Raw genomic sequence first — 8,799 nt, forward strand, 5'->3', positions numbered from 1 at the left:
TCAGCCTCCCACCTTCACAATTAAAACCCTTACATATGAACATTTCAAAAAGAATAAGTGATAAAAACAGTCTAAATGTTCAACAATCAGGAGTTACTTACATAAATTTTGGTATGCCCTTCAATGGCATATTTTGTGACTATTAAAAAAATGTTTTATAAAGTTTCCAAAACTAGAAGGAAATTAAAATGCAATATTCAGTACAACAGCTGAACATGGGTTTTTTATTGTTGTTGTTTTTTTAACATTTTTTTAAGTTGTATGTGGACATAATGCCTTTATTTTTATGTGGTGCTAAGGATCGAATCCAGTGCCTCAATGGGCTAGGCAAGTGCTGTACCACGGAGCTACATTGGACACGCCCAATTTCAAGGGAAAGATTTTTTTTAAAGAATGATTGTAAGATATCAGTAATAGAGAAAGAAGGAAAGGGGGTAGTCTGAAATGTTAATGATGGCTAATATTTATGTTATCTATAAGCATAAGTTACAGTCCACAGTATAAAATCTGATTTTTTGGGTTCTGAACTGTGGATCACTCATGCCTGACTATGGAACTGGGATAGTTAGATCTCTGAAAAGAGCTGTTGTGGTCCATGCAGTTCATCACAGTGACGATGGCATCTTCACAGCACAAGACACAGGTCATAATAGTGTGAGAGGAAGAAATGTTACAATGGCAAGACAAGCTAGAGATGTAGCCACTCTCTCCTGTTACCCAGAGTTTGGAAGACCATCTTTTCTGGCAAATGATTTATATATAGGTAGCTCCTAAAGTGAGTTACAAAATGTTCTAATGCTTTGAGCATGTAGAATCTTGAGTGATTTACATGAGTTATATGAACTTTTTACACTAAATATGACCTTTTGTATAACCAGGCTGATAAGATTGGTCAATCTATTTATACAAACAACACTTGACATTATCATAGAGGGGAAATTATGTTATCACTCATCATAAATATGCTTAAGATTTCCTATTTATAGTCAATTTACTTCTAGAAAGTTTGTACCAGTTGTTACTAAGCAGTGTGAGTTGCATAAACAGGCTTCAGGCTGTGTATATTTTCTAGCATACTTACTAAATATCTATGACTTTCTTTCTTTCAATAAAAGGAAAGAGTGTAGCCAGGCACAGTGGCACATGCCTGAAATCCCAGCCAGTCTCAAGTCTGAAGCAGCAGGATCATAAGTTCACCTTTGGCTACTTAGCCAAACCTTGTCTCAAAATAAAAAATAAAAGGTCTGGGGATGTGATTCATTGGTAGAGCAACACTGGGTTTAATCCCCCAGTGCTGCCAAAAAGAGGCGGGGTGGGTAATTAGAATAATTGTTCTTATATTATTGTTGTAAATAAATCCTTCTCAAATGTTTGTTTTTTTCTCATTGTGAGTAACAAATTTCTTGCACATATAATACACTATGTCAAGAAATTTGCTACTCTCAGCGAGGACCAAATGCCTACAGCCAGGGCAAGTGCTGCTGCCCTGGAGTGAGCAGTGACTAAACACAATTGTGATCCTTTGATTTTCTTTTCAGAAATATTTTGATTCTAGGAAGTCTCGGATAATGACAGTGCTTCCTTTTTCCTGGTGTCAAGAGGAGGAAGCAAAGCAGAAAAGAATGTCCACAAACTGTCACCACCAAGTGTAGCCACCTGCCTCCTTCTGTGTTCACATACTCTGCCTTCTCCTATACTACTACGGATGCATTTTCCATGTTCTTAAAAAGGTTAATCCTCTCCAGGTGTCTACCAGACTCTATTTATTCACTGTCACCTATGAAAGGCTCCTGTTTATGTTCTCCTCTCTACTGGATCTTTTCCATTTTTTGCACCAAAACGTACTTTAATATTTCCCAACTTTGCAAAATAAACTCTCTTGACCCTACTTTCTATGCCACCCCTCACTGCTGTCTATATCAGAAGTCTTCTGAAACATGGCCAGGACCTTGCCATTTGCAGTTCTATTCTTCCCGTTCTCTTTGGCACCCCATTCCAGTCAAGTTTATGTTCCCACCACTCCACTGAGCCAGCGCTCTTCAGCCATGACCTCCACAGTGCTATATCTCAGTTCTTATCTTACAAGATAAGAATCTTAATATCCTTACCCAAACATGCTTTTCCCACAGGCTGTTCCATATCAATAAATGGCAACCATCCTACCAGTCAGTGAAACTGTGGAATTACTATTGGCTCTTTGGTTTTTATATTCTATATCTAATGGCCACAAATCCCATCAGCTATATCTTCAAAATATGCCCGAAATCTAACCAGTTCTTATCACCTCTACAGCTACCATACTTTGTCTAATTTTCTTTCTGATTAATAGTATCTTGGCTATACTTGTTTCAACTTCCCTCTCCCCCACTCCTGGCTACCACACACATACATGGTGTATTTGCAAGACAGAAGCCAGTGTAATTCTTTAAAACCACATGTCACATCATATCATTAAACTACTCAAAATCCTCCTGTGGTATTCCAGCTCACTTAAAGTAAAAGCCAAGATACAATATTTTACAAAGCTCTACAGAGTTTCATCCCCTAGCACCTGCCTGACCTCATCTACTCCTCTCTCCCATGCTCATGGCACTTCAGTGATGGTGGCCTCCCTACTTTTAACATATGGGGTACCTTTATTCTTCAGAGCCCTTGCACATGTTGTTCCCTATACCTCGTATATTCTTCCCCAAATACCCACATGACCCATTTTCTCCCTCAGATCTATAATCTCAAATATAATATTTGCAAAATGTTACCCTACTCTTCCATTTAAGCTTGCAAATCCATATTTTCCCTGCCTTCCTAAATAATTAAGTTCCAAAAGCCCAGCAAGATAGTCATCCTTGCAAAGTGGGGATGGGAGTGATAGTCTTGTGCATTGTGTCAGAGTCTATGAAGTGAGAAGGCCAACAGCACAGGGAGCACTGGCAAAGGAAACTTGAAACAGGATGTTGGAGCCTAACTAGGATAAAGCAGGCAGAAAGAGAAGAGCTCAGCCCTAAGGACAAAAGGGGTTGGCAGCAGAAACAGAACACTGATTCCACTCAGAGAGGATTCATCTAATATGTAAATATGTTAAGGGTAATGGCAGCCAAATTTCTCACTGTAGGAAAGGAGAGTTACAAATATGGAAAGAGAAAACTAGAATGACACCTGTGGTGGTGCTGGATTGGAATTGGATGCGACAGCACTGAACTCATGCTTTCAGTATACATAGTTACAAAATTGATTATATATTTAAATATGTATGCATTTATACACATTACCCTAGCTTTGTCCACCAAGAAGATATGGAAGCAGAAATACTCCATTAGTAGCAAGCATACCTAGCATTCAGAACTTGGTTTCCAAGTATCAAATATCATTTTTTACTTAAGGGATCCAGAGATCCTTGAGAAATGGCTGATCCCAGGAGTATGACAGAAATATTATAAGCTTGATATGTGTGCCAGAAAAAATAAAGGAAGAGTTCAAAATGACACACGTATCAGTTTAAAATGGCACCCACTGCCAAATTCAAGGAGATATGAACCTCAAATTTAACAATACTAAAAATATTAACCCAGTAAATAAAATAAAGCCCATAAATTCCTCCTGATACAAATTTTAAAATAATAAATGAAGATATTTTTCCCTTTAGTAGAATGATGGTTGATAAATGGAATGGACCATCATAGTAATAATCAACCACATCATCCACAAATGTTACAATTAGAAGATGAGAGCTGATATGGCATAGGAAAGTTACATACTCTCAAAATACCTCCCCATAAGATAATGTTTAATTGCAAAGGAAACAAACAGAGTAACTTGGATTTGGCAAAGAATATGGCAAAGAATATCCTAGATTTGGCAAAGAATATCCTAGATATGACACCAAAGTCATGAAAACCAAAAGAAAGATAATTGGATTTCATCAGAATTACACTCTCTTGTGCCTCAAAGGAAATCATCAAAAAAGTGAAACCACAACTCCCAAAATGGAAGAAGACATTTGGATATATGATAATGAACTCATGTTTTTGTCAGCTTTTTTGCTGCTGTGACTGAAAGACCCAATTAGAACAATTTTAGAGGAGGAAAAGTTTATTAGAGAGCTCACAGTTTCAGAAGTCTTAGTACATAGAAGGCTCCATTCCTTGGGGCTTGAGATGAGGCAGAACATCATGGCAGAAGAATGTGGCAGAAAGAACCAGCTCACAAGGTAACCAGAAAGGGGGAGAGAGAGAGAGAGAGAGAGAGAGAGAGAGAGAGAGAGAGAGACTCCACTCTCCAGATACAAAATATATATACCCCATAGCCATGCTCCCAATGAACCACTTCTTCCAGCCACATCCCACCTGCCTTTAGTTACCATTAGGGATTAATTCTCTGATTAGATTAAGGCTATAACCCAATCATTTCTCCTCCAAATCTTCTTGCATTGTCTCACACATGAGCTTCTGGGGGCCATCTCATATCCAAACCATAAAAAAAAAATAATAAAAAAAACTTCTGGGTTTGAATGAACAATTTTTTTACCTCTTCTACCAAAGTCATTAAAGTTTTCAACATTCATAGAGCAAATTTAAGACAACATGTTTTATTGAATCACCTATTGATGTTTTTAAATGTACACTGGGGGAAAAGTATAGAAAATTTCCATATGAAACAGTAGAATTAATATGAATTCTTACATTTTTATATTTTCTTATTACTCATACAACCTCTATAATGTTGTTAAATGAATGTAAGAATATTATGGGAGGCAAAGGAAAATTCAGCATAAGAATTTAAGTCTTACAGTTAGAAGTATAAAGATTCATTCCAACTTCATCAATTATTAGCATAATAATCTTGGACACATTATTTAACCTTTCTAAGTCTTTGTTTTCTTATTCTACAACTGCAATAATAATGACAGTCCTTTCCTTATAAGCTAAATGTAAAGATTAAAAATAACAAAACACTTTATACAGGACCAGTAGTACATGGTGATAAATGTATGTTAGCCTTAATTTTTTTGTATATGTAATTTAAATGTAAAACCCATTATAAAATATAAATATACAATATATTTAAATGGAAGAAAATATATAAACTTGTGGATTTTTCTTCTAAGTTTCATTTTGGTACAATTTTACATGTGAAAGCTCATTTTCTGTAACTTATATTAATATAACATTGAAAAATGAAATCATAGCTAGATATAAATATAAAGAGGCACCTTTGACTTTGAGTTGTTAATGTTTATATGAAACTCAAATTGTGTATAGAAATTATGTTATTTCAGTCTGAAATTGATTTGTACAATATGACATTTCATTTTTGTTTGCACACATTTTGTCTCTCACTGATTAAATAAATAATTTCCTAAATCAGCTTGAATTTGTCATCTCAGTTTATAGCTGAGGGTAACAACCAAATTGCTTTGGACTAATTTACATAGTAAGGATAGTAGAATTTTTATTCTATATAAAGTATCAAGTATAAATATTAGTTGAATAAATGCTAAAGAATTTAACAATGGGCATTACTTTTTATGATCTGTATTCATTTGTATTTAAATTTCATTAAATAATAAAATAACAAAAACAAAGTAATCATTAAGTTAGCTGCTCTTTTCTTATGTTCAGTAAACATGATGATAGCTTATCCCTAGTCTCATACTGAATCTGGTTTTGTAAAGCTAGTTCCAGTTGTGACTAATTTGCTTCTCTCTAAAGTTAGCTGGTAAAATGTTTTCAATTCTCAGGCATTTTTCTGGCTTATGCCAAAGCCAGCCAAGGCAGGAAAGTTTACATTGGCTTATAAAATAAGTAAGGATGGTCAGTCAGTACTTCAGAAGCTACAACCCAGAGAGAGAAGATGGAAGGGAGGGGAGGGGGGAAAGTAGAGGATAGGAAAGATAACAGAATACAACAGTCACTAGTATGGCAATATGTAAAAATGTGAATGTGTAACCGATGTGATTCTGCAATCTGTATATGGGGTAAAAATGGGAGTTCATAACCCACTTGAATCAAATGTATGAAATATGATATGTCAAGAGCTTTGTAATGTTTTGAACAACCAATAATAAAAAAAAGAAAAGAAAAAATAAATAAATAAAAGACAAAAAAGATGAAAATACTTAGGAAATTGAAATTTAGACTTCTTAGGTAGCGGTGAATCATAGTAGGTTGACATCATATGTATCTTAACCTTCTTTAATTGCATGTGCTTCTAATATGGATTTTACAATGGGGAAAGAGAGTGAAATTTTTAGTTATACTGATTGCCTGCAGTCCCAGTTAGCAAGTGTTAATCCACAAAATTGATTTAATGAAGCCTGACTGGAGTGAATACCAGTTGGAAGAGCCAGAGGAAAGAAAAAATAAAAAATGTATTGGGAGCCTGGCTAGGGAAGTATCAGAGAAACTGATACATTTTCAACAGGAGGTTTAAATGAAGATACTGGATTAAAAAATGGAATCTTTCTGTATTGATAAAAAAAAAAAAGAAGCTACAACCCAGAGGTTCAATGCAATGTTATTTCAACAGTGTCTAAGTTTTCCATGAGAGTGTAAACATTTTTGAAGGAGTGGTTAAGCTTATAGTAAGGATGAGGTCAGCTTAATTTATACATGAAGATTGTTTTTGATTTGTTCTTTTTTTTTTAAAGTTTCCAAAATCCACTAAACCAAAAACGATTGTATCAGATATGCTAGGCTAATAAGAGCAATACTCTCACTGTGATTTATGGAAGGTCAGCAGGGGATGGCCCACAGGATCCGAGCTCTATGTTCCAAGTCAGGAAGGAGGGAGCATTGTACAAAGTACAAGGTACACAAGTGAAGCAGGACACGATCACCCAAATAAATACTCACATTCAAAAAATGAAAAAATGGAAGATATACTATAGAAAACGCTGGTACCTAGCAGTTAATGAAATCTGCCAGGCAGATTACCTCTTACGTGAGGTTAAAAAGTTATTGTTAATTAGGCCCTGATTTTACTTCCTGAAAGTAACACCCTTCCCATTTTTCTTCACAGTGCCTGGCTCTACTCCTCTAGAATAGTCTTCCATAGTTTCTTCAGCCACAAGTAAAGTTGGCACAGAGATGCAAACCCTTCTTGAAAAGTCTGAGTTCCTTTCTTCTGACCATAGATGGCATTATTTCAAGCCTCAGTTAGTTATAAGTGCTTTTTACTCCAGGCTAATAGTATGTCAGTACCACTTCATTACAAAAGCAAAAATTTAGTCCATTGATTGCAGATATTTCTGTGTGACAATAGTCATAGCCATAGTTAATTTCTAGACATTCTTTGTCATTTGTTTTCTTTGTTTTGCCTTCATGCCACAATGCTACCCCTTCTCCAATATAATTATGTATCTATGAGCCCATTAATACAAGTAGATAACCACTCTAATCTCTTTTTCCTAATCCACATTGTTCAATTTAAAGGATTTCCTGAATCCTCCCTTAAGGAATTCACAAGTTTTAGCAATGACTATAATGAGCAAATATTTAATTTGATACTTATCTTATGGTTGGATTTTAATGGGCTTGTCATTTTGTATCTACTGGCTGTGATTGTGAATCAGTCATCTTGTCCAATCCTATAGGTTTCTGTATTTCTGGACCTACTCTATTCCTTTTAATCCCTTTTTCTAAGTAGACCAATTCTTTTATGAGCGTGTCTCTATCATGTAATCCTTGTCAAATGCAATCAATAGGAGGTATCTTACATTTCTAATACTTTGCTTAAAACCTCTTCCCTAAGAGTTACAAATTTATTTGGTTCATGATTTTCTTCTAAATTACTGCATGCAAGATTCCCCCAAAGTTTTATTACAACAATATATAGATTGTTATATTCCAATCTCCAATAAGCATTTTTCCAGGCTATCTTCCAATTTCTACATCAATACCACATAGTTTAGATTTCTATATTATGACAGTCCTACTTTAGTAACAATTTTTATAGGAAATACTCAATTATGCTTTGGTAACAAATATGCAGTGTCTTAGAGCAACAGTGATCTATTTCTCAGTCGTGCTACAGATCCACTATGAATAAACTTGTGTAGAGGATAGGGAATGTCCTCACTCAGAAACCCTAGATAAGGAAAGCCCACTTGCATTTTCCCATGTTCACATACCATTCATTATCTGATGAAAGCCACCTCAAAGTACAGAACAGTACACTCCTACCTGTGTCTAGAAATATTAAGGGAATAGAACTTACCACTCTCTCAAAAGAGTTTAATGTACAGGGATGTAAGGGATACATTGTTTGGATATCTCCCACTTCATTACCAACTCATCACCCACGGCTCATTCTGTTTTACAGAAAGATTCTTCACTGTCATTCAACATATCTCCTTTTTAAAGCTGATGTTTTCTCTTATAAACATTTATAAGATAGGATCAAATCCTTCCTTAGTCTGCAATAGCTTCCACATAAACATAACTATATGTATAAGATTCCAATGTGACCTCAGGAAAGTATTGGCTACTTAATCAAAACAATTCTAAGAAATTAAGAACAAAGTAGGAGGACTCACACATACTGATCTCCAAATTATTACAAAGCAATGACATATAAATCAAGACATGTAGTACTGCAACAAAGATAGACATAGATCAGTGGAATAAAATTGAGTGTAGAAGTAAACTCAACATCATTGGGATGACTGATTTGCAACAGGACTGCCAAGACCATACAGTGGGAAGAGAACTGACTTCTCAATAAATGATCATGGGACAACGAGATGACCACAGGCAAAAGAATAAAGTTGGATCCTATGTATTATAAAGTCTAATATTTTAT

This window comes from Marmota marmota, unplaced genomic scaffold (genome assembly GCF_001458135.2).
Source record: "Marmota marmota marmota unplaced genomic scaffold, marMar, whole genome shotgun sequence".
Taxonomy (NCBI): domain Eukaryota; kingdom Metazoa; phylum Chordata; class Mammalia; order Rodentia; family Sciuridae; genus Marmota; species Marmota marmota.